The sequence below is a fragment of the Paramormyrops kingsleyae genome, chromosome 1, assembly GCF_048594095.1.
Source record: "Paramormyrops kingsleyae isolate MSU_618 chromosome 1, PKINGS_0.4, whole genome shotgun sequence".
Lineage (NCBI taxonomy): Eukaryota > Metazoa > Chordata > Actinopteri > Osteoglossiformes > Mormyridae > Paramormyrops > Paramormyrops kingsleyae.
The window spans coordinates 5966588-5992435 of NC_132797.1; the positions used below are offsets into that span (position 1 = coordinate 5966588).

A 25848-nucleotide genomic window follows, 5' to 3' on the forward strand; every position below is an offset into this window, starting at 1 on the left:
CTGTCTTTCGTTTGATGTATATGTATATTTATACGTGCATACATTCACACAGACTATGGGCATGAGACACCACGCATTCCTGTGCCATGTTAATGGACTGGCATTCTGTCTGGAGTGTCCCCACAGCGATGGTGTTTACCAGCACTCAATCCATGCATTTGTGTATGGCCCTCGAGGTTTGGGAGCCCCTATTGGCCACAAAGAGTAACTACACTAACCTAAATATTAAATAAATGTGTTTCTTGTTTATGGGATACTGATCTGATAACCAGCTAGCTACAAGTGTATGACTGTACTTTCTAGCTATTTATTTAGTTTTAGTTTATTTATTTAGTTTTGAGGCAGGGGTCCCAATAACAAACCTGCCCTTATTTCTCCGACCCTTATATCCCGTCTGGGGTGTCCCCAGTGCTGATCAATCTTCCAGGTTGCCCCATACCGGGCAAGAGCATGGAAGATGGATATATGCGGGTTTTTTTTCCCGCGATAAACATTGCATGGCTCTTGTAGGATACAGGTCTTTCGCTGACGAGCGCGTTTCCCGGAAGTATCCGAGGCAGCCTTAAAATCAATAAAGCAGAGCGGGATTTGGGACGCGCCCTCAGAGCTGGCGCGCGGCACGGTGAGATTAAGCTCGTCCTCTCAGGCGTGACACACGCGTCGTGGGCTAGTAACAAAAGCTATCGGTTATTTTTATTTTTCCAGAGCTTGCGGAGACACTCTCAGAAGCGGTAAAACACGTGTCACCTTGCGGAGAACATAAGCTCACGGCCAGCATGGAGATTCGTGCCAGCTTCCAGCTTCGAGCAATCTGACTTTAATCTTGAATTGAAAATGCTTATAATACTTTCATAAGCTCTTATTTACCACGTTGGACCTCAGCTTGAGCTCGTATTAAATAAGAGCTCGTGGAATAAAAAACTTCTTTTTGAATGTATTGTCAAAAGATTTTAAAAAGATGAAAATGCTGCATGACTTGCAATTTACAGCTTAAAGGTCAGCTTTGTACAGGACCAATCAGTAAGACGCTGCCGTTTAGACTGACTACACTAGTTAATAGTCAGATATTCCCTGTGGACTGTGAAAACGGAAGTAGAATTCTTTACTGTCTAGCGTTCTCAATGGCGTGCCTGTCCGTCGCCGGTCTCACACTGCCCCCCTGATAAATCTGGACAGTTTCTGCAGCTGTGGCAACCAAAGACCCCGAGGCAGGGCTTGTGCACCTGAGCCTGTGTGCATCTCAGCTAGATCAGGCCTGGAGCGTAGAGGAGACCCTATGCAGAGATGAGGAGAGAGGGACGAATCGACTTTCTGCTTCAAACTGTCCATCTTCTGCGTCAGGTGAGCAGCATTAACGGAACCCTTGATTAGCTGTTTTTGGATTAATGAATCACTCATGTGGTCAAATTCTGGTTGATCAGCCATGACATAGGAAATAACGCTTGAAGAACACAAAAATTAAGGTTGATTTTTCAATGGTTTGAATCAATGGTCCATTTTACAGACTGATAGCCAGGAGCTTATATTGAAAAGACATGTGGCTCAGAGGGTTAGGATGCTGGGTCTGTGATAAAAAGGTTGCTGGTTTGAATCCTGAGGTCAGTGAAGTGGTTTCCTCATTGGGTCCTTAAACAAGGCTCATAATCCTTTGATGCTCTAGGAACTGTCTGCCTCTGCTATCTCAAAAAAATGTGCAAAGCTTTAGATAAAAGTGTTATCTAAATGTATAGTAAGGGCAGGTTGGTAACTGGCTCGTCGTCTGTCAAGCCCAACTTGGCGTACAGACACTTAAAAGGCGAGAACAATGGAGCTGTTATACTTTAGAAATGCGCTAAGATGTCTGGATATTAAGTATGGAAATGACTGCTTTTCTACTTGAACACGGAACGCTGTGTTACAGGGGAGATGTTAGACGTTTAAAGTATGAGGTCATTTGAAACACGGCATATAGACCCAGGAGAGATGTCTGTTCTGTGCTCACAGTGAGATCCTTCACACAGTCAACTTCAAATACAACTTAACGAGTGAATATCCTTCTAGAACTTTTTTTGTCACCCACCATGAGTATATCAGTAAAATGATATTTTGAAATCTTAGAAGAAAAACAGCCTTCCGTTATTCATTTCACGGCATTAGACAGGCATTTGGGTGAGTCTTTGATTATTTCAGCCACATTCCCTGAGAAAAAATCCTCTTTTTGTCTGTATTGTTAGAGAGAAGTATTTAAGGCCGGGATGTGTTCACAGCGCGGCTGTTTGACGGCGCGAGCTCACGACTCACGACTTGAATAGGTAAATAAAAAGCGAGAGTCAACACAGGCGTGTTTTTCTTTTGAATTTATCCATTTAATCTTCGGCGGACACACTCTGAGGATGCCGGTCCAGCACAGTGACAAAGGAGGAGGTCATCCTTCCTGTAACCTCAACCTCCATGACATTTTACACAACCAAGGATGCTGTGCGCTATTCTCTATAACGTCTCTGAGGGGCAGCAGCGAGGAGCCGGAAGTCGGGGCAGAGATGTGATCCAGCGCCGGCTTGCGGTGGAGGGGCCGTCAGAAACGACCTTGGCGCCATCTGACTCATTTGCACGTATAAATGCATGACGCGCTGACGCTTTTATGCAACCCTGTCTGCTCTAGGGCACAAAATCAGAGGTGCCGCAGATAGATTGTGGCTCGTGTTTGGTGGACGCCACCATCTCCTACCTCATGTGAGTGTGTGTCATCACACGACAGAGGGCCCCCGTGAAAAACGTCCCCGCTAAAGGGAGATTCGCACCAAGACGCCATTAATTAATGTCTTTAATGATTAATGAAGCACCTGCGTGGTCAACTGATAGTCAAACGACCTTGACGTAGTTAATAATGCTTGAAGAACATAAATATTAAGGTTGATTTTTCAATGGTTGGAGAAGTTTTAATGACAAAGGCTAAGTTAGCCAGGATGCACTGTTATAATAAAAGTGGCTTTTCTGTGATAAAGATAAAAGATAAAAATTAAATTAATACAGTTAACCCCACAAAACATTTATTAATCAGTAGATATATCCATGATTATACAGTATGCAGGGTTTCCCAACCCGGTCCACAGGGACCCACGGACGGTCCACTTTGTTGCTCCCTCCCAGCTCCCTGCCAGACAGTCCACGCTTTTGCTTCCTACTGGGAGGGAGCAAAAACATGGACTGTCTGTGGGTCGCTGAGGAATGGATATAGGGTTGCAGTGAGTCTGGAGTCTATCCCAGGAAACATGAGGCATAAGGCTGCAGAGACCCTGGATAGCATGCCAGCCAATCACAGGGCGCACACACTTATACACACACTTACCTGAAATGAGCCACTTGTGTGTGTTTGGACTATGGAAGGAAACGCTCCACACACAGAGTTGGGAGTAGGAATGAAACCCACAACCCTGGAGGTCTCAGGGACTACATTTAGATCCCTGATTGGCTTCAGTGGTGCTGTTCTGTTCAGGTACCTCACACTTCTACTTTAAAGCAGATCAAGATTCTTCCAAATGATCTACTCCAGTGGGCTAATCAGAATTAGCATTCACGCTAACGGGTTTCACCAGGGTAACGGACACAGATAATAGGTACAGGGAGTTCACAGGGGAATCAGAAAGTTAGCGGGCTGTCCTCAGCGGAATTAGGAACCACCTTCTGGAAGACATTCACATTAGATGATGCTAGTCGAGCACAGCGGGTGACGACGCCGCGTTAGCTGTTGGGCGGAACCAGGTAATAAAGGGTCTAATGAGCTGAAATAAGACAGCTGACATCTCATTATGGGGACAGAGATGATAGATGCGACGGTGGTAGAAGCCAGGGATAGGTGTTGAACTCGGGGGCCTGTGACTGCGTCCACCATAGCAAGGCTCATCCCTAGAGCTCCAAGATACTAAATGAAATCCAGGAAGAGGGAGTTTTGTAGCTGGAAAGGGTCTCAACCGAATCAGATTATTTACCCCTTTCATTGGAGAAATTCCTCCTTGTACCGTCATTTTATCAATTTTGTTTCTTATCACATTACAATATTAATGCGATTTTTTCAACATATCGTATTAAAAAAAGCTGTTCGGTTTTGACAGGATAATGTTTGAACATATCAGAGGAAGACTGCATTATCTCCATAGGCTGTTATTAAACGGACAGCTCCCCACAGACTTCCTCCTGCCCGATTGCCTGGAATGTTCCTTGTCTCTCTTCTTCCCCATGGGCCCTGAGAATCCTTATTCCCAAGTCTCCTCCAAATCCAGGCTTGCGGATGTTGTCGGCCGATTCGAATCTTGCAGCTTCGGTTGCAGATGGGGGGGGGCAGATTTCTGTTGCGTGGTTTGCAGGGGCGGTGTCGCCGCATGCGTTCCTGTGGGCGCAATGGCGACGTGTCACAGAGCAGTCAGTGATTCCTCATCACTACACAAACACAGCCTTCAAATGTGTCATTTATACTTGAACAAGCGGATATTCCTGCAGTGTACATTGTCTGAATTCCCCAGGAGAATTCCAAGGTACTTTAATTTTAATATATAATAGTGCAATTGATGTCTTTCTTACGTGCTTCTTGCAGACCACAGTGCCAAACCAATAGAAAACAAAAAGTACAGCAGCGAAATATGAAAAACAATAACAAACAAACAACACAACCACAGACAAACAAACATCATTTGAATGTGTGACTGACGCATTGGAGGTGGACCTGTACATATTTACCAGATGGGGCTGCATAAATGCCCATTCCTGCAACAGACTTTCCATGTAAAGCAATAAAAACAAAACCCTACCAAAATAACACGTATGCACAAACAGTATTACGTGGAAAATGGCGTCTGTTACCCTTCGAGCATCCAGCTGTGCTTGTTTATTCGTACACTTAATATAGACACTGGGAGTGTTTCACTCATTGCCCGCGTTTCTTTGCAGCACCTAAATAAAAACAAGTGCCCGCGTGACCCACTTCCCTCCTGGCGCAGCCCGGGCCAGGCCCACGTTTCGCAGGGGCGAGAGCCGCGTCTCACCGGAGGACTCTGCCCTGTCACAGAAACACAAGGGGACCCGCCTGCTGGGATTGCTGCAAGAACGTTCTGGTGGAACGCCTTGTCACTGCACGGATGCCATGCTGGAAGTAGTGATGATCTGTGGATCATAGAACCATAAACAAACAAAACAAAAAAACAAAACAAACATAAACAAATAAATTACATAAGTGAAGATGTCTTAAAAAGTGCCTATACTTACATGTTCTACAGACCCAAGTAATGGCCTTTATTTAGTAATATGAATAATATATCAATAAATTAAATAATTACTTTTATTAAAATAGTCTTATTAAATAATTTAATTAATTGTAATAATTTTTATTTAATATTTTTAAATGACTAAGGGACGGCATACTGTTATACAGTTCAAACAACTTATAAACAATGGAGACTCTACAGTCCATATCATCTTTTGAATTATATTCATGGTAGGACCTTAACAGTTGTGCTATATAGTACCATGGAATTTTAAAGACTTGGAATTTGTTTGAGATAGCTACTGTATTGTTGCCCTGATTCACTGATAATAGCAATAAAAACAGTCTAGGGGTGAAAATAACAGGGTTTTCGACGCTATCTTCTTAATGGCAAACCATCTCTGACCCATCCCTGGCAAATTTCCCGAGCGGAGTCACTTTGAGTTACTTTTAGCTAGTGCTTTTTTTAAACCACGAGGATATCACCTGTAACAGTACATTTTTAGCCCCATGTCACTGGCGTGAGAGTTGTCTTGCCAGACCAAGGTTGTTAGTAACCGCTGAGCCTCCTTCGCTTGTCAGCCAGTCCGTGCGGCGTAATCCAGTCCAATTCATCAGCCGGGTCTGTGCGGCTCTGCTTCCTGCTCGCTCGGCTCTCCATCGCCTTGGAGACCGAGGCCCTCAGCTTTTGCCGCTCCCTGTCAGTCCGCCGCCTGTATCCAGGAGACAAGCATCATTATTTCACCCGATATTGGAAGGAATCTTTACACGCACGAGTCTCTCCTCGACGTCAAAGAGCACACACCTCGCAGCTAGTGGCGTGGAAGGACAGCGCATCCATGTTTATGCTCGCTGGCATCACGGTGAGATATAGCTAACCATGCAGTGGCAAGATCACTGCCAGATGAAGTTACAGTTAGAGCTCTGAAGTTGTTCCATCCCTCCATATTTTCTCTCTCATCATTCTGCTGTCTTTGGCGAGTTTTTTTGGGAAATGTGTAACTCGGTGTGAGTGCGGTTCTCAAATAAGTGGATGATGAGCTCAGTAGAAGAAGTACCCCTCTCACTGCACTATCCACCCAGGCCTCTCTCACTGCACATCCACCCAAGCCTCTCTCACTGCACTATCCACCCAGGCCTCTCTCACTGCACATCCACCCAAGCCTCTCTCACTGCACTATCCACCCAGGCCCCTCTCACTGCACTATCCACCCAGGCCCCTCTCACTGCACTACCCACCCAGGCCTCTCTCACTGCACTATCCACCCAGGCCTCTCTCACTGCACTATCCACCCATGCCCCTCTCACTGCACTATCCACACAGGCCCCTCTCACTGCACTACCCACCCAGGCCCCTCTCACTGCACTATTCACCCAGGCCCCTCTCACTGCACTATCCACACAGGCCCCTCTCACTGCACTATTCACCCAGGCCCCTCTCACTGCACTATCCACCCAGGCATCTCTCACTGCACTATCCACACAGGACCCTCTCACTGCACTATCCACACAGGCCCCTCTCACTGCACTACCCACCCAGGCCCCTCTCACTGCACTATTCACCCAGGCCCCTCTCACTGCACTATCCACCCAGGCCTCTCTCACTGCACTATCCACACAGGCCCCTCTCACTGCACTATTCACCCAGGCCCCTCTCACTGCACTATCCACCCAGGCCTCTCTCACTGCACTATCCACACAGGCCCCTCTCACTGCACTATCCACACAGGCCCCTCTCACTGCACTATTCACCCAGGCCCCTCTCACTGCACTATCCACCCAGGCCTCTCTCACTGCACTATCCACACAGGCCCCTCTCACTGCACTATCCACCCAGGCCCCTCTCACTGCACTATCCACCCAGGCACTATTTGCATTTAGTTATGTATTTAGCAGATGCTTTTTTCCAAAGTGACAAAGCAGGGTCAGACAGCAAAGGTTGTAGGTTTGGTTTCAATATTGGTAGAGACCAAATCAGCCCTGAACCACCCAAACACAAAAGGTACTCTGACAGTATCGGTGAGGATGTATCCCTAACGTCCATACTGAAACATTCGGTCTGTCTCTGGACCAGCTGGGGTTAATGGTAAAATCCAATGGTAAAATCCCTCCTGGGATTTGAACTGATGACCTTCCGCTCACAGGAACAGAGCCCTAACCTGCTGAGCCACACTCTCCCCTTTGTATGCGATAGTGGGGCAGCATCCTGTGACCCCTGCGTTACCATGACGACCGATGCTGGCAACGACTTCGCATTTCCAGAGCTAAAGAGAAAACGAGAGAGGGGCTCAAAAACCAGCAACCCCCTTTAGCTAGCGTAGCCCTTTAGGTCCCTAAAAGGGAGAATTCTGTCCCTTTGATGACTCTTCTCCAGTGGCATCGGTACATATTGAGCGAGAAGGTTCCTTGGCTTGCAGGGGACATGCTTTTAGTAGGAATCGTTAACAGAGCTACGTCTTCATTCCAAACTATCTAGACCAGTATTTCCCAATCTTGTCTTTAGGGACCCACAGACGGTCCACGTTTTTGCTCCCTCACAGCACCCTGCCAGACAGGCCACATTTTTGCTCCAGTAGGGAGCTGGGAGGGAACAAAACTGTGGACCGTCTGTGGGTCTGCATTGGGAAACGCTGATCTAGACGAACGACTCCTCCTCTGTGGTCTTCCTTTGCTTTGCGCTAGCATAGTGTTACATGGAGAACAGGCAGTTCAGTCCATCTGCAGTACACGTGTGTCTAAGGCCAGAACCACGGGGGCTGCACCTGATTCGAATCCCAAAGAGGGAGACATAGACACTTTGCGGCTCTCTGCTGTCATGCCGGCCCAGATTAAATCAATGATATAGAGCTTTTCTGACAGTTTATGGATCCCTCTGCAGGACATTATCTCTGATTCCTTTGAAGGGACGGGGCCCCTCCCGTCTAATTTTAGCATTACTGGGAGTCCAGGTTTCCCCTGCAGGCTGCTGAATAAAACATAAGCTTTCGAGGGGGGTCTTTTTATTTGAACGTGATTCTCAGAGATCCAGCCAGCTGAGGGTCATTCCTCCAGCTCCTATGCTCTTTAATTATCCGCCAGCGGCCTCAAGGAAAACACGTCCGCACTCCGACTGATCTGCTTCTGAAGCTCTGACACGGCATGGGAATCGATTTATGCAGATGACCTTACGCGAGGCAAAATATAATCCCATAAAACAGCATGAGTGTCATCTCCCACATCTTCTTACCAAATAGGGTCTCTGACGCTCGTTCATACTTTACGGGTGGCCTTCCGGATTGCCTGTTCATGACTGAAAAAGACTGTAAGATGTATTACAATTTTTTTTGATGACTAGTGTGGGTTTTTAGAGATTAGAGGGAATACTTCCTGGGTAATTAATACCCATAAGCCTGCGGGGTGTTTTTTCTGATTTTTGAAGATTCTAGCTAACAGGACATATAGCCGCATTTTATATACTGTTTTTGTGACTTCATGTTATCCAGGGCTGGCTGCTATGGTCAATGAAGCTGTTCTAGGATCCGCTGCTGGTCTTTCCTGCTTTCCTACTTTTGACCCGATAATGCTTCTGGTTCATGTTGCTCAACAAGTAGGGTGACCAGATAATCCATGTCAGGGAGACACTTTGAGCTACTTCGGGTTTTACGAACTACTTTCAAACTGAAAGGCTCCTGCGCTCGGCTAAATAGTTCAGCTGTTCTTGTGCTTTGATTGGTTTGTTTCCTTGACTGAATGACTCATCCAGCTGTTTCACATTAACATTAGTGACACATGCACGATTATAGGACACTGACCAATCAACACACAGCAAGAACTCAGTGCTAGAGTGGAATCCAGGTCCTGTTAATTGAAATGGTAATTTACAATTCCTGTCCTAGCTCAGAGTCTCCTCCCTGACATGGATTATCTGGTCACCCTACCAACAAGATACCGATTTACAGTAGCATGTTGGGGCATCATTTATCATTAGCAATTTAGCATGATTAGCTGATGCTGAAGACCACTGCTACTGAAATATCTGTATTATAATACAATTATCATAAATAGTAGTAAAATGATTATTGAAAGTTCACCAAATAACACACATGGGGAAATTACTTTTTATTCTTTTCTTATTCATTTAAACATGCTTCTTCCTTCAGTCAAAATCATCTGATTGATTTTTTTTATTTTTTGACACCCCTAAAGCAACATAGCTCTCTTCATTATTTATTCATTAAGTTTAATACATAATACAGTGCCTTTGGACACATTAAATGCGATCTCAATGATACGCACAGCTCCCTAACACTACAACCGGTCTGTGTAACCAAAGCTAAGCTAGAAGTGCAAAGAACATTGAGATGACCTCGCAGGTATGTGCTTGGGAAGGTACAGACCAAGGAATGGCTGCAAAAAGACATGAGTGTCCCTCACAGCACAGACAGTGGACAAAGAGGACAAAAGAGATGGGAGATATTTCAGAAGAAAAAACGCTTTAGCCTGAAAAAAGACCCAGAAGTGTTGTTGAACATTTATCTTTGGGCTGGCCGGTGACCCACAGCGCGACACCAAAGTGACACTGTGGTACCTTTAAAAAGAGGAAAGTTAATGTGTTTGCAAGTCCCAGGTAGGGGGCACACCACATTCTGACTGATCATCTGCGGAAGGATCTGGAAGCTCCGTCCACCAACCATCCTTAAATCAATCCATCCATCCATCTTGTTCATTACAGTGTGAAGTGGGGCCTATTCCAGTAAACAGGGCACGAGGCGGGGAACATGCTGAAAAGGATAACAACTATAAATGTAGAAAATTCATATAAACATTATAAATAATATAAGTAATTAGTCGAAATGTTTTAATTTAGGTCATGCTTTAGTGAGCATCCAAAGGATGTAGTTCTTAAAATAGTACACGTTAGATAAATAAATATGCATATGTGAGTAATGAAAATTTGCACCGAACCAGTTTGTTTGTCGTTACACAGTCGGGTAGTTAGCAGGTTAGGCCGGGATAATGTATGAATCCCAGCAGCAGCTAGACATTTGTTACGGGAAAACAACACCTGACACGGAACGAAGATGGAAAGTCAGAGGGTGGAAAAACCACAGCAGTCCATGTATCAGCAAGCTGCCAGAAGAAATGATTTTATTTGACGTCGGAAAAAAACGACTTTTATTGACGTGCGTGTGTGCGGGGCGAGTTACCGGCGAGCGGTGTGTATACTCGAGGGAAGGATGGAAGCGGGTGGGGACCGGAAGCGTGAGTCGGGAAGAGCCGCAGGGCCTGGCGGAGGACCCGCGATGAGGTGCGAGATGATGCCATTCCACACGGATGGCCGGGAGTGAGAGGGGCTAGCGGTGCAGGCCCGGCGGGGTCTGGGCGTCCGCCTCCCCGCCGGACTCACTCACAGCCCGCCATAAAAAAACTGTGGTTTGCCAGGGACTGATGTCTGAAAGACAGCCGTGTGCATCGTGTGATATACGGAGGAAAGGAGTCTGTAATCCCTGATACGCTCCACGGTGTCTGTCTGTGTGCTGCTTGCTGATGCCCATTTTATGAATAACGGCAAGCTTTTACGGGAATTAAGGCGAGAAAGTGCTGCATTGTTTTTCCGGGGGATTTGGGGGGGGGGGGCTTTAGTCTGCCCACCCACGTTAGGAGTGCCTCTTCAATTTAAGATATTAAAACTAAACCAAATACTTATTTTTGTTGCTTAGCTTTGACGGGATTTAAAAGGTAGTTTTAAGTTGTGGTTTGTACATTTTATATTTACTCTGTACGTTACTTTGTATAATGAAGGTTGCTTCTACAGTGCTTTATAAGTAAAGTTTACCTACTTACTTATGCCACTATGTTTCCATCAGGCACAAAAAGCACCAGATTAAACACAGTTATCAGACAGAGACCGGCAGGTCTGTGGTGATTAAATATTTAATGGACACTCGAAGAATGTAATGGAGTCACCGAGGTTGGTAACCTTAAAGAAACTGCAGATTAACAGTGTCTATTATAAGTGACAAAGAAACAATTGTCTGCAAACAGTCTTTGTGTGCAGCATGGGGATTTTGAAGGAAAGGGTTAATGAAACATACTCGACACCCAGTCCCGTTGCGTAACCATAGAAATGTGAGACCGTAATCATAGCAACAAGCACTTAAAGTACAGAACAATCAAGAAGGCTAACAGGAGCAATGTGAATGCACCTGGTATAGGAATTACTACGGGCATTTAAAATATCAGTATGAGGTAACAGGATGCCCTTGAGCAGACGATGGAGATGCAGCATAATACCACAGCCAGGACTCTATACTCATGAGGACAATTGGGCTTTTATTGAAGCGGTCACCTCTGGTTGAAAGGCACTGATTTGAGCCGCTTGTGAATCCCTATTACCTGCGAGTTCCTCCCCAGTCCCCCTGGGGGACGAGAGGCGATGTTGCCAATCAGCCAGAATGAGATCCAGTGAATCTCTATTAAGTATCACTATTTGCTGTGGGAAGATGGCTAAACTTAGGCTTGCAAGACGAACTATTTGTCCTGCGAACGTGTGCTGCAGTAGGAAGACGGATGCATAAAAACAAAAGATCATTTTAAATAGGGGAAAAAATGTTTTACGTCTAAAAAACATTCAGTGTATTGTTTCCTGCCTGGGATAACTATTTTTTTGCCTCAAATGTAGTGTCTGATGAACTTTATTTGAATGTTCATGTGTAGGGTAGCTGAATTTGTGTCTATAAATCTTTCCTAGTGCAACTGGCCTTGACAAATAGTTCAACTGTGCTTCTGGGGACAGTGGTTTTACAGAATTCATATGTGGAAGGAAGTACAGTATGAAATAATGTCCAACAGCTTCATCTACAGTGGATTGACAAGGTCAGAAAGTAGCTCGATGCCAGTTACTCAAGTGGAAGACACACGTCTTCACACATTACCATCTGTGGGTTCGGTTTAAACCCCCCCTGACACCTGCTCATGTGGGCTGTGGCAGAGCTGCGAAGTCCAGCTTTGCTCTTAAATGCCGGAAGAGACAGCCGTTTATTTTCTCCAAAGTGACATACATGACCACGACAAGGCATGCGATAGGCGCATTAAACACACGCATCACGTTCCAAGCGTCATTGCAGACTTAGCTACTAATAAATCTGTGTATAAATACACAGGGAATGAATTCCTACATAATCAACCTCAGTAGTGTCACTTAAACTAGCCACTGTTAATCTTCAATTTCTTTAAGATTCGCAGCCAGTGTCGCAACATTAAATACGCTGAGTTTCCCGATAAATATTTAATAATCGGCACGGACCTGCCTGTTAGGCCCGGGAGGGAACCATTTTTCTCTACGGCAGAGTTGTGAGGTCACAGCATGGCTCAAGGTGACAACGTCAGGCATTCAGCTGGAAAATGGGTTCGGATTCCAGTGATCCTAAGCAGTGGTGTCAGATGGCTTCCCATCAGTCTTTGAGGAGAGGGTCTATCAACAACGGCGAAGCGATTACTCTAACGCAATTATATGGCACAGGGGCTGCCAGCTTGCCAACCGCGGGCCATCCGGAAACCTTATTTTGGCCCGTGATTACCTAGGTCTGCCCTGATTGCTTTGGTTTAGGAAATATCTCCCATCGCGACTGGGAAAAAGCTACGTGCCGCAGCTGTGAGGTGCAATCTCATCTGTAGTAGCTTCTCCCCCCTTCTCCTGCGCACCCCTTTCACGGGATGTACATGGGTATTCTCATTTATATCCGAGATGGAGGTCTGCCGACAGCGCCCATGTTGATAGCCCTCCAGCACTCGCACCTCTGTCTGTTTTGCAGGGGAGAAAATGCCGGTTCGTATTGCGACTGTCTTGTCCATTATGGCCTGATTATTTTCCCATAGTCCTCAAAAGTGTAGCTTTATCCAAGTTTGCCTGCTCAATACGTCTCTCATACATCATAGAAATGGTTTCTATGTAACTGTGTCTATGTAACTGTGTCTAGAAGTTAAGAAAGCTGGGATTTATTTATTATGATATAGTTATGGTATTATGTGATAACGGCTGTGATCAGTGGAATGCTAAGGTTTTTATAGAAGTTAGTAGTTTAACATTTAATATTTTCCTAGTTGTAAAATGAGTGATCAAGTAAACAGTAGTAAACTCTGTTGAATCAGGGAGAAACTCCTCCCCTCGATATCAAACCATTCTCTATACAGGCCCGCAGTCGGCTTCATGAAGTTCAGTCCTATCAACAAGTAAGCATTTAGCTGCTTACAGCCTGCTCAAGGTTATTCTTGTGCTTTCATCAAGTCTGTTTCCTCACGTAAAGCTGTCTTTTTGTTTATGCGTTGTTTCATTTAAATGTCCATAAATAATGTCAAAATGATAGACTTCTGCTTTTGGGAATTGCACAGAAGTGTATTCTGTTTTGAAAGTGATGCTTTTGCGTTTATCAAGTAGACAAGTTTATGAGTATCTAGACAGCCTCTTTAACCCTCTTTGTGGGACATTAATGTAAGAACATAAGATCACAGAACAGGAGTAGGGGCCGTTCCAGTCTGTGGGGCTATTTGCATATTCTGTATCTGTGTGTGGGTTAATCTGTATTTAATGCAGACTTCGATGAATCTTAGGACTGTCGCTTTACTACTAAACTCAGAAGCTTATTCCTAATTCCTTGTTCTTAATGAGGTTTCCTTTGATGAGACCTGATTCGGTCGCCACATAGTTTCAGTGAGTATCTGTGGTCATCAGGGTTGACCTCTTCCCCTTTTCATTTTGAATCTTGCTCCTCCCCACCCCTAACCCTTGGCACCATTGCTTGAAACCAAAAGTGATTTTGTTTGTCAATTAACTACCATTGTTCATTTCTGATCAGTGCTGTTAGCTTAACAAAGGCACTTTAAAATATCAGCCTGTTAAGACCAAAAGCGATACCTATTATACCTATTGTCACATTGCGGATAAGGGGAATAAGCAAATGTCGGAGAAATGGGGAAGAAGATAGAGACAGAACACTGTCTTGACTGTTAATGGAGTAAAAGCTTAGGTGGGGAATGTTGGTTTGGGATATGGGAACCCTTTTATTAGAATTCTGTCGAAAGTAAACAGTAAGTCACTATTACCCTGGTGAGAGCTGAGAATTGCAATGTGCTCCTCATTTTGAGCAGACAGGAGGATGGGTGGATGGAGCTGAGTGATATCCTACACAGAACAGCCTTTCCCTTCGCTTCTCACCAGGTCTCAGCAGTCAATGACTCATCCATCACATATGATGATTGCCAAACTAGATGGAAATAAAAGGCTCTCGCATCCCATCAGAAAGCTCACGTCAGCTAAGGAGACAGGTTCTTGGGTGGGATCGTGAACCATGAATACTGACTTGTGTAACCTTGCCAGGAACCCAAGTTGTTAGTCATCTTAAAATCTAAAAATAAGAAAACTGTATGGAACTTATCTATACTGATTCTGTCACCTTAAGGGATTTAATTGTGCATCGTCACTGACCTAGAGTATGATCACCACTTCCCCAGGAAGACTGTGACTTTCTCTTGTCTGGAATTACAACTTGCCGTGCCCCCTCACCTCAGACAGAGCGATTGCATGCTCTCTGTCTGACCTCCTCAGATGCTCACTCCTTCTTTGCTTTGGCTATCCGGTATCAAAGTTCAAGCCTTCCAAAGCTGCCAGTGGAAGATCACCACCACACCTACAAGACTTCATTAGACCATACACCTGTTCAAAAGCACTAAGGCCCACAGTGTCAGGTGGCCTGACAGTTCTGTGTTTGGCGGCTCTCAGAGAGCGGGAATCAAAATTGTGCTTGTTTTTGACCTCAGCACCTGTCAGAGGAAGCGGCTTCACCTCAGCTTTGCAACTGCTGCATTCCTCTTGGTGTTCAAAAAAGGACTCAACACTCACCATATCCAACGGTACTTCAGCACCAAACTTCTGACAGCCTCTTGATTGGAAACCAGAGGCCACTCATCATCTGCAGGCTGAACTTTACCAACTCCTAAGCACTGTCTCTTATTTGTGGAGTCCCCTCCGAGTGTGTTTGTACGCATACATTTTCCTTAACCTTATACAGTGCTGGGTTGCAATGACACATACATTTTAATCCACTCATTTCCATTACTGTAATGCCTGGAGTTCTATTCTAAATGTGTATTTTTAGCTATTGTCAAACATTTTTTCATGTTGTGGTTATTATGTGTGCTCATTAAATCTTAAATTGGCCAGCTATCTTCACACTGCCATATCAAGGACTAATATGATAGAATCTATATGTAGATTTTTCTATGGTGCACAATTTGTACTGTACTATTTATGTAATTCCAACTAATTGTTTGCACTGACCTCTAAGTTTATTTGGACAAAGCACTGAATGTAAATGTCTCTCAGTTGGTACTACAGGCAATCAGCACAAGCCATGCATCACAGAAGGACCTCAGACGAAAGTGTGAGTGCACTGCAGAGGAACATTCATGGGAAAAAAACTGTTCTGTAGACAGACAGCTGGATTTGAAGCACAACCTTCTGAGTGTGAAGCCGCCCCTGAACTGTGAGGCTTCGGAATGTGCAACATCGTGGGCTGTTGACTCATCGTGTAAATAACAGCATGCCAATGCAGTCGACCGGGTAAGTGTCTCCTTCCGAAATTATGCCGAAACCCTTCCAGAAGTAGCTTATTCATCAGAATAATTACACGACGTGAAAGCCCTGGGGTCGGCACCTTCACCTTCAGGGGAGGACGGGCAGAGAACACCTTGACCTCTGGCCAGATGCCTGCAAGAGCTGCCAAGCCATTTCGCGTAATGAGGCTATACTTTTTAGGCATGATGGGAAAATTGATTGAGCAAAACAAGCAGGGGACAAGGGGCCGGGCATCTGCAAACCTACATACACTGGCTAAAATAATTACCATTTACCTTTGGACCTTGCGAAAACCCATCAAAGATGCATAAACTCTCACTCTCACTTAGAAAAGTCAAGTAAGGACTTCATGTCATTTAGAGCCACCTTTCTAAGGGCAGGAACACAGCCCTTGTGTATGAGATTTGGGAGATTAGCTTTGATTTCTTGATCATGCTAGGGGCTAAATTACCAATTATGTTTAAACTCCAAACTCAGGCTTTAATGAAAGCAGGATTTGTGCCCACGGACTTCACCCATAGCAATTAACTCAGAGCAAACCACTTCCCAAGCAAAAATATGATTAGCAATATTAGCACAATTGTGAAGTGAAGAGGCCCTTCCTTGCTGACTCAGCTGCATACAACCTTTTCACAGTGCCTGGAATGTTACAGCAGGAATGAAAGGAAGGGCTTGATGTTTCTGGATTTTTTTTTTAGCTGTCCAGGGGATGCAAGAGGGCATTTAAGGACAAATAACTCAGAAAGGTGATTTTTCGGTGGGACAACGGGATGGCGGACCGGTGAATTTCTGGACAGGCAGTTTCGGAGGACAGCCGTGTCAGAAAACAGGGTCTTAAATTTCCTTCAGGGTTTGAAAATTTCACAGCTGATAAAATATACAGTACATGAAGAGCTCATCAGGAAAAGGGTGAGATGGCATTGCTGTTATGGTCTGGCTTGTGAATGTAACAAGTTAATGAATATCCAGGCATACGGGGCATGATGTATATCCTTCCAGGCCATTCGATTCTGAGACCATCTTTCTCAGAGTGTATAAAACATGAGATTCAACCACGAGCCGCATTTGCCCTTGAGAAAAGGTGCATCCTTTTCGGAATGTGGTCCCAAATGACCCCTTACAGGTTACTTAGTGTGACACTCCTGAATCTATTGCCACAGATGCATCCATAATGCATTTCGTCTTTCCCCTAAAGGCTCCGGGGAAAGGCTTTCTTAAAACATGACACTACTCAGGGGCCTCCGTCTGACAGCCCCGGTGTCAGAGCATCGGCGCGACCCGCTGCAGCAAACTTTCCTGTGTGTCACCAAACGCCCAGTAAAGTTCCATCAAGAAATCCCTGAAAATGCTTACCCAAGTGCTTTTGTGTAGTTAAACTGTATCTATGGAAACTACCAGTAGCACAACGCCATGTAAACAACTAGCCCAACCTGGCTCTTCTGATAATGGTCTTAGGGTCAAATAATTTAACGCTTCGTTGTCTTTTGTGGACACGTAGACAGGAGCCATGTCATCTAATGTCATAAATTCAATTAATTCGCTAAATCAGTGTTTCTATTATGTGATAACAGAATCTAAGAACAGATTAGTTCTTCATTTACTGTGAAAGCTAGCATTAATCCTTTTCTGGAGGCGATTGTTTCCTGAGCCATGGGTCAATTATAGATATTGGTTCTGTTGGTACATCCAGAGACATGGAAATGGAAAGTGGGCGGGATATTCTTATGATGTCAATCACTGATTGGTTCTCCCACCACTTTCCCCATTTTGATTGACAGGTGACAATATCCCTGCCCACTCAAGGTTCCTCCAGTCAGTAAAACCTGCTCAATTAGCATGTAAACGTGGCTTCTCTTCAGGCCGGCTTTCCACCCTAAACCTCATTTCAAAGCTACATTGCTACATTTAAATAAATAACGACACATTTTTCATTCTTTCCGGTCTCTGATCCATGTGCACCTCCTCACTCTTGCGAGTAAGTTCAGCTATCCATCATATAAAATTTGTCTAAGTAAGTAACTGAGAATTACACAGCTACTATTATTATTATGTATTTTATATACGACTGCCTTGCGAAGTGTGTGGTAAAACAGGACGGGTGGGAATATATGAGGCAGCATCCTTTCAGCCTAGTTATTGTTCACCTTGAACTGAAAAGCATTTATTTATTTAAAATTAGGGAAACTGCCATTTATTATTACTATTACATTAACAGCAATAGTAACAATAATGATAACCAGGGGATGCAGCAGAGAGGCCCCACCTGAGATTAAATCATGACCTTTCTACCCCGAGTCAAACGTGTTTCTGCTCCTTGGCAAGCAGGTGCAGGCTAGCATGACCAGAGAGCGGTCAGGTCATGTGACCAGCCCCTTGGGCCTACTGCATGGTCCCGTCACACCTGCTAACCAAACTGACTCCCTCTTTCTCCAAACGTCCTTCTGCCACCCCGAACGACCTGGAACAAAAATAAACGGACCTTAGGTACCACAGCTACACCCATTCCAAGCATCCGTATCGGTTGTCAGCCAAGGACTCTCCCTCCCCCCTTCAAAAAAACAAAGGCACGGGGAGCAGCGGATCTCTCTAGAAGAATAGTGTACTCATGACGAACCCCCGGACCGTGACGGGAGATGTATTGCGAGGCTGATTACCGCCAGGAGCTGCGAAGAGTACAGCCGGGGAGAAGCAAATCTGTGCAGCAGCTCAAACACGACCAGACTTGCATCCTCCACACGCTGCTCACGGCCGGGCCGCGACACATCCCACATTAAGGTGACAGCCGCGGCCGTGCCCTCGAGAGTGACAGCCGATCCCTTATCTAGACGAACAACAAAACGTTATTTAATTAACGTAACAGATATTAATTCCCCAAACATATGCCAGTACTTTCTACATGAATTATTATTGTTTACATCAATCAGTGGTAGTTTCGGCCCATTAGCAATGGATTAAAGACATTTTTAAATGCATAAGGACGCATAAAGGTACGAAGATGTTTAGCATAATTGAATTTATCTACCACCAGTCATTTATTTACATCAGAGCGTAATTCTTTACAAATATAAAACACCACATAAGAATCCTCTGTCTGAAGCATTTTAAACAGGTAATACAAACATGCTCTCTGCTTACCACAGTTCCTCTGCCTGCCTTCGGATAGTATTCATAAATTATTCATTAATCAGGCTGCCTTAAGGCCTTCCATAGTGAGATCTGTTGCAGCACTGGGTATTTCATCTCCAGCGTTCTCTCAGCTGAAGTTTTTGCGCTTTGTTCTGATCGTTATCCCGTCTCGCGTGTGATCCGAGGGGATATTAAACCAGACGGGGGCTCCCCCGCCATTTAACAAGGGTCACAGTCCCGCCTCTCTCGTTTATCTTAAAGAGATGAAATGCTGGTTATTCTTTTTCCACAAATCACCTGGGACCCTTGAGAGGCCACAGTCCCGAGAGCCCTGCCATTGTGTGACAGTCGTGTGAAACGCGTGGCGACCTTTTCCCCGGCTGCCGTTACTCTGGGTAACATTTGAGGTGGCTGTCTTCGGATGAGGGCTGGATGGGGATCAGTAAAAAAGGAAAAGGCAAAAACAGAACCGCTGCACGTGCTCTTTAGTAAACTCACTACCCAGCTAGCCACGTCGGGACAAATCACGTGACCTGCGCACAAACAAATTTGTTCCTACGACAGCACACCTACCAAAGGCCTGTTAGGGGCTGCGCATCACGCACGCCAACTTGGAGACGAGCTACCATTGGGAGAACAAGCGCAGAGTCCGTAAATATAGACATCCCTGGAGTCGGCCATTGTGCTGAAGTCAGCCATGTTATTTTCCCTCTGTTATTTATTTATTTTTAAGTAGTTTGAGACAAGGGGAGGAAAAAAAAACTTGCAGGTTTTTATTACTCGTATTACTTACACTTGCAAGTCAAAGAGGCAAAAGATGAAAGATTGTTTTTAATTAGTTTCGACCATGCCCACGAAAGCATTACCTTTGTGTCCAGGAGAAATCAAGGAGAGCCGTCAGACTGTTTTTTATAAGCCCACTCGCCTATGACAGCTATTTGATCTCAATCTGATTTCTCCTTGAGAGAATACTGGCCAGGGCTGGGGGCGCTGACAGCCTCCCCAGCACTGTGGACCAGGCCTTTGCCGCACACTCGTCAGTCCCCCGGTACCAACAGAATGACCTTGACGACCTTGGGGGAAAAAAATCGGCACGAAGACGTAGTTCGTGAGGGAAGGCGTACCCTCCCTGGGGGGCACTGTGTCCCCATCTCTGGATGAGACAAGGAGTGACACGTGTCAAGCCAGGGGGGGGGGGGGGGTTTGGGGAGGGCACTGGTGTATCGACCGTGAGCCAGGTCTACGGCTGACATTGAAACGAGGTTCTGATTCTGCTACAACTCCTACACGGGACTCAAACCCCCTCCCCCCTGGATTGTCGAATAAAAAAGGGCAAGAATCAGGTCTGGCTCTACTTATAGACAGAAAAGGCAGCTGCCTAGGGCCTTCGAACTGCCTGAGCTGCAGAGGAAGTGAAATGATCATTGTTTTTCTTGGTATGGGAGCCTCCCAAGTAAAGCTTGCCTAGGGCCCCTGAAAAAGAAGAACCACCGATGGCCGGAATCCACGACTCCCATCTAAGCCAAGAACGATACCTTTGCTCCACAGAGGAGGAGGAGCAGCTCATCGATGAAGAACTGCCATTATCAGTCAGGTCGCATCCATCCCGAAATTTCCAGAACGAAAGACTCATCTTTGCAGGGAGTCGGCGCATAGGCCCAACACTGACATCAGGCCCACAAGGTTTAATCCTCAATGGCCGATAAGCCTGCAGAATCACATGATGCTCTGGCGTCTCCCACAAGTCTGCCTCTCACCTTGCATCATCTGACAGGCAGATCACGCATTGCCGAATACACATGCTGCAAACCTGCAGGCAAATGTCAGTCACTTCTGGCATGCTGATTGCAAATATCAATCTGAGGCAAATACCAAGCCGGACGTTGTTATAACGATGCTAATAGCAGACACAGTTATTTCATGCCTCTGGTCTCCATAGCAACATGTCACAATCTGTCCATTCTCCATAACTGCTTAACCAGACCTGGAACTTACCCCAGGAAGAACAGGGCAGGAGGCAGTGAACAACATGGCATTCCAACAATGACGGAGATGCATAAATGGCAATGTTTACAGCCAAGAAGTAAAGGCATCTGCCCCCCCACCCATGCCCCCAATCATGATTTTACCACAAATTAAGCCCATCTGTCAAAAGTGCAATTACCCGCATTAAAACAGCTAAATTCCTTAAGACCAGTAACGTGTGTTTGCCATGAACAACATTCTGTACACAAGATAACGAGCCATTAGCATAAGCAAATTGGGTCAATACATTTGCTCCATGGAGGAATATATTATCAGCAAACCTGGAGGCTGTTTTGAGAGATTAACTCACATGAAACGAAGAAGGAATCAAAGAAAGGTTAAGTTGGAGTGTTGGAGTGTCTGGGCAAGAGGAAGCGGGCGAAGTTCAAATGCGGCGAAAGTGGCACGTATTCACTGGGAATCAAGCCTTCCCAGATTAGTAAAGTAAATAAAAATAAGGGATGGTATTTAACCGTCCAATAACTTTCCATAATCGCCTATTCAGTACAGGACTGTGCTGGGCCTGGAGCGCGTGTGGAGGAGCACAGGGGACGAGGCAGGGGCAAACCCTGGACGGAATGCCAGTCCACCGCAGCACACACTCACTCAAGGTGGCAGTTCATCAAATTGCATGTTCTTAGAGGGAAGGAGAAACCGGAGTTTCTGGAAGAGATCCAAGCGAATACGGAGAGAATAAGCAACCACAGAGAGCAGGGGAGTCTTTCACTGTACTGAGTCACTGTGCAGCCCTGAACTGTTATTTACTGTCCTCAACGGACACCCACAACGATTTAAGAATTTGCCCTCTGAGCTCATTTAAATAGAAATGATTTAAACGGCCATCAAACACATGGCGCATTCTCATTTTATGCTTTATCACTTCATTAATTATATAAGCAAATGACAGCAAGCGAATCTACCTACAGGGGTAGCAGATACAGTGCAAAATGTCTGTATCAATGCAGCATAGCCCGCCGCCCTGGAAAATGTGGACCCGAGCTGATTTTGCAGTCCGGTCCCGGGCTCTGCTTGAAAAGACAGATGATACTGGAAATCTGAAAGTACAGACTGCTCCAAACGGAACAGAACAAACCCAAAGGGCTGGGGGTGGGGGGGGGGGTACCTGTAGTTACCAGGCAACGGAGTCAACCAGAGTCCTAACAACGTCTATTAGCACAGGCAGGCTCGGGAATTTACACACAGGTGTGGGAAAACGGACACTCCTGTGGGTGAAAGGGATCTATCACTGCGATCTTCTCTCGAAAGATCAGCCTCACCTTCAGCAGCCAGGACAGCAGGGGAGATGTTCAGTGCAGTACATGCGTCGGTGGACATTTCTTTCCACGCAAACTCCTTCCTGCCTGTGTTTTTCTACCTGTGCACAAAGTCAGCCATCGAACGATAGGTTGACGGGGGCCCTTATTCATGAGGACAACAAAGCATTCACTACACAACTCAAATTAAGGAGCGATGAGAAGAAGGCTTTGATAGGCAAGATGGGGGCGCCTCCTCGGGAAGTGCAGGGACTCTTAAAGGAGTCACCTCGCTCTGAATCAACCTCTCAGGGACATTTAGCGTCAAGCGAGGTTAGCAGTAGTGCCCCCCCCCCCCCCGGCTTCGTTGCGCTGCATACCAGGAGGACGGACTTTCCTGAGATGGAGGTAGATGGAGATTCAGATCTTGCATTAGCTGCCCACTGTAATTCTGTCATCTGAAAGATATCAGCTTCTCTGAGGCTTCAAAGTGATCCCCATGAATGTCCTGTAAAGGAAATTGAGCAGGGCATCAATACAAGACCCCCCCCCCACCTCATGCTGGAGGGGTCACACTTTATATATGGGGGGCAGTGTGTGGCTCAGAGGGTTAGCATTATGTGCCTGTGATCGGAAGGTCGCCGGCTCAAATCCCCTGGGCAGCAGTGATTTTTGAGTGAGGCCGTTTGCCCCAACTGCTCCAGGGACTGCCTGACCCTGCCTTCTCAAAAGTGTGCCTCTTTGGATAAAAGGGTCTGCCAAATAGGTACAAGGTAAGAGAAAGTATCCACAGGTGACTGGTAAAAGGTGGCATGATTCATGCCGTGGTTTGGGGGGTTGGGGGAGCATTCGGGGCTCTACGAGAGAACATTAGCAATCCCTGCAATAGGGAGGTTCAGATCCTGACACAGGCTTCTGGCTGGTTCCGGTGACACCGAACATGGCGTGTCTCCAGACTGGCTGCGCTGAGGTGCGCGATGGGCAGGTACATGGCCTCCAGACAGATTTTTTCTTGCCTACCCCGTGTCGGGGCCACATTAAAAACCAGGACGCAAGAGGGAGATGCCACCACTCTTAATGAGGACGGATGATATCCTCTCCCAAGCCTGAGATGTACGGTTTGGCTGCGTGGCATATACTGTATATACGCCACCGATTGAGGATGCAGCGCATGGATATGTGCAGTTCCCTGCAGTTTTAAACATGCCTTATCGAACGTTGCATTATTCTAAGGGACTGGGTCTTATAACTAAACTGTGCTTTTGCATAGAGTATCATCCTGTTCACTTTTCCTAGATTTGTTATTTATTATTTACGTGTTTACTGGATGAATAATTATTTATTGTACTGATGTGAACACTGTGGCCCTCTGGGCCTAAAGATAAACATATTCTTTTAACTGGTAATTTCTAATAAAAGTTTTAATTATATGTTTGTGTATATACACATACATCCATATTCAAACTAGATTTATAAACTGTACAGATATTTTTCATGTATAAAATTCGACTGATGAGCGACTGAGGTCTCCCAGCAATGGCAAATCTTCACAGGCACTTGGGAAGGAACAGCCGTCATGGGAGACTGCCGCCCCAACAGCCAGTGTCTGCGCATCAAAGAGCGATGCAGGGAAATGCACAGGAGACCGACGTCTGCGGTGGGACATGCGGCGGTAATCCGTCATGGAGCAAGATGAAGAGTGAGGCCCCCTCTTTGGGTGGGACAACCCTCCTGGATGTTTCGGGGCTGGATTTCCAAGCCACTGGCAGGACGTGATGTCGCAGCAAGATGAAAGGGGTAGCTTAGGTGGGATGCCCACCCCCAGACACAAAAAAAGCCCCTTCTGACAGGTATCCTGTGCCAGAGATCTTAGTCACAGCACACAACTCCTTCTGTGCCCGCTGATCTGTGCCATGACCTTTAAGAAACCATATGACCTTTCTTGACCTTTTTGAGCAGATCATGTGGAAAAGTTATATAAATTATCTCACCTGAATATCATACCATCTTTTCTTTTAGAAATCATTCTTGCATACTTGTTAACATTTATCTTACAGGTTATTTCCCCCACATATCTATTAAAAATAAATTTTAGAAATTTCAGCCTTGTCTGAAGATTAAAAGATTAAAAATTCGGACAAACGAATAGGCACCAATGTGTAGGAATACCGCTGTATAAATTAGAAATTAATGGTTCATAGACAAAATTTTCCAGAACCACTTATCCAAAGCAATGTTACTAGACCCCTTTCCAGGAAGGACAGGATCCGAGGAACTATGGGTAAGTTAAAGGTGAGAGGAAAGCTGTGCAAACAGGAACTGAATCCACATCCACTGCTGCTGGCTGAGCCACGAAGACACGTCCAGCTCTTAGGCTGTGAGTTAAGGGTGCAAGATTTCTACTTAGAAGCAGTTTAGCACCAGCCCTACCTGGGGAAAAAAAAATCTATCTTTGCTAATTCCCATTTATGGTGTACAGGTGGTTGATCTTCCTCCTTTTCACTAAAGAGGTGGTGCCAATTCCCCCCCCCCCTTACTGGACTGCCTGGAAACGACTGATGTAACATTTGTACAGGAGAGAATTTTTTCTTAGCTATGAGATAATGGATTATTACTATCTAAACGAAGACCTTCAGATGAAAGATCACAAAAGCTTCCGTCTACACCCGCGCAGCTTGCAGGTCTGATGGATTTATCTGCTCAGTTCTCCAAATCTAATTAATATTTCCAGTCTTAAAATTAACTTTAATTATTAACTGGTCTCTTAATTGTACAAATATATGGACCGCACAGAATACAACCCCAGGAGTCCTCATCACGTAATTAAATTGTACCTGGATTTCTGGAATGGTGCTGGACTTTACAAAGCTTTCGTTTAAATGTTTTGCCTTTGGATTGAACACGTACCAGATATCATCATTTTCAGAGTGAACCAGGGAATAAAAAAATGAAATCCGAACATCCAAAACAGCTGCAGTAATCAAAAGGAAACTCTTCAGGTTGCCACTCTACAGATTTACCCTTATTACCGCTACCTTGAAAAAGGTTAGACTCCATATTAAATGGACATTTTGCGTTCATTTGCCTGCTAATGAAACTGACTGACTGGCATAAACAAACTGTACGCTTTTGAAGGAGGAACAAAATTAGAAAAGATTTTAACTACAAAAAGCCTTACGTAACAATAATTAGTACCAAAAAGGAGGGACCTTGTGTGTTGACGAGTACAACAGTATCTGCTACAAAAAACAAAATGAACTATTAAACAAAAATACCTAGTGTAAATGTAAGTGTAAGCTCACCAGCAGGAAATGGCACCGTGGAACGGTCAGGAGTGTGTTCTCCAAAAGCATAGCTCCTAACCATGGTAAGTTAGCAATTTACACAGATGGAACCATGCAACTGAATGGGTCCAACTATTTAAGTTGCTACTGGGAGCTGTTGGGAAACACACCCCAAATTGATATATTAGTAATAAACAGATGTGTTTGATGTAAACCAAGGCTTTCGCTGATGATTAAGGTTTAATATGAATGATAAGTCCTATGCAATCGGGAATCAAGGATCAGGACCAGTTCAGTTGCTAGAAGAATGGT

General features: G+C 45.3%; 2 long non-coding RNA genes across 3 annotated transcripts; one reads left to right on the plus strand and one right to left on the minus strand.

The window, feature by feature from the left end:
- The first annotated feature begins 561 nt into the window (after positions 1-561).
- Positions 562-24691, plus strand: LOC111833251 (uncharacterized). Of its 2 annotated transcripts, XR_011983297.1 has the most exons (4): positions 562-622; positions 1177-1341; positions 15597-15833; positions 23806-24691. It is a non-coding gene; the product is annotated as an uncharacterized lncRNA (long non-coding RNA). The 2 variants fall into 2 exon arrangements; XR_002835712.2 differs by lacking the exon at positions 562-622 and having other exon boundaries at positions 648-1341.
- On the minus strand, positions 2971-6155 carry LOC140579080 (uncharacterized). The gene is made up of 3 exons (XR_011983300.1): positions 5735-6155; positions 5019-5136; positions 2971-4366 (listed from the first exon to the last, which is right to left on the minus strand). It is a non-coding gene; the product is annotated as an uncharacterized lncRNA (long non-coding RNA).
- Positions 24692-25848: the final 1157 nt, after the last annotated feature.